The sequence below is a fragment of the Sceloporus undulatus genome, chromosome 1 (genome assembly GCF_019175285.1).
Source record: "Sceloporus undulatus isolate JIND9_A2432 ecotype Alabama chromosome 1, SceUnd_v1.1, whole genome shotgun sequence".
NCBI classification, from domain to species: Eukaryota; Metazoa; Chordata; class Lepidosauria; order Squamata; family Phrynosomatidae; genus Sceloporus; species Sceloporus undulatus.
Window position 1 is genome coordinate 131,466,152 of NC_056522.1, and position 1,222 is coordinate 131,467,373.

A 1,222-nucleotide genomic window follows, 5' to 3' on the forward strand; every position below is an offset into this window, starting at 1 on the left:
TGCAGATGGTGGTAGAGAAAGCTAGATCAGACTGTATCATGGAAAAGTGAAAACTCACAATCTGACTGTCGTTGCTCTTGGCTCCAAAGAGCTTGTTCCCACTAGGGGAAACCCCGCGTTCTGAATCGATTTCATTAGGCAGCGTGCCCATTAGGATTCGGTTTAAATCTAGAACAGTTCTAGACCAACCCGGAATCGTTCCCACAAGAAATCGAATCCAGAAGTGGGTTAAAATTTAAATCCGTGTTTTCCTCATTTAACGCGTGTTAAAAAAACACTAGGGTCCTACCTAGTGTTTTCCCCTTGATTCGAGTTAGGAACCGGAGTATTTAGATGAGAACGATAGCATTTGAATCGGGCTAGAAGGATGGGAGGAGCTGACTGCGATGGGGGCTGTCATTGGGGGAGTTGCCCTTTCTGTCCCCATCCGTCGTGGCTGTCGCCATTTTTGCTTCCCTCACCCCTTTGTTCGCTGTGGTCTTTCAATAAGAGATAAGGATTATTTTTATTTTTTATTTTAATGGTTTACAGGCGCTTAATCTCTTCAGCGCTTTAAGAGCCTGAAGTCTCGGCTGCTCAAACGCCTGCATCTGCAAAGGACTACAAGGCTTCTCCCGGTGGATTGGATTGCAACCTTCCCTCTGTGTGGGGAGAGCCCATTTCTAACGGAGGAGAGGCAAGAAGGGAAGGCTCCTCTAAGAGCCATTCCCTGCCCGCTTGGACTCTGATCTCGCCCAGGCAGGGAAGGGAAGGCTCCTCACGAGGAGGCATCTGATCTCGCCCAGGCAGGGAAGGGCTCTGATCAATGGGGGGGGGGATAGAGCCTGTCTCCCTCTCTTTATCAAACGGAATCTGCCTTCTCCTCCAACCCTAGAAAGAGAATCTTTGGGAAGAGTGCTCCCTCCCTGTTTTGCCAGAAGCCTCCCCCATTCATCTGAGGGCTCTGTCAAGGGATTCTGCCTGACTGTCTTGGTGGGAGACATGAAGAAAACCTATCCCATAGTTCCTCTGGCAAGAGCTTGGGTTTCCTACTAATAAATTCGCTTTGCCACAAGCTTCCCCCATTCATCTCTGGGCTCTGTCAAGGGATTCTGCCTGGCTGTCTTGGTGGGAGACATGAAGAAAACCTATCCCATAGTTCCTCTGGCAAGAGCTTGGGTTTCCTACTAATAAATTAGCTTTGCCATAAGCTTCCCCCCTTCATCTATGGGCTCTGTCAAGG

At 49.2% G+C, this 1,222-nt stretch overlaps 1 protein-coding gene across 1 annotated transcript in view; it reads left to right on the plus strand.

Annotated features, from left to right (window-relative positions):
- Window positions 1-1,222, plus strand: part of LOC121925304 (protein eyes shut homolog) — a 104,523-nt gene that overhangs the window by 748 nt on the left and 102,553 nt on the right. The gene's annotated exons all lie outside the window — the stretch shown is intronic.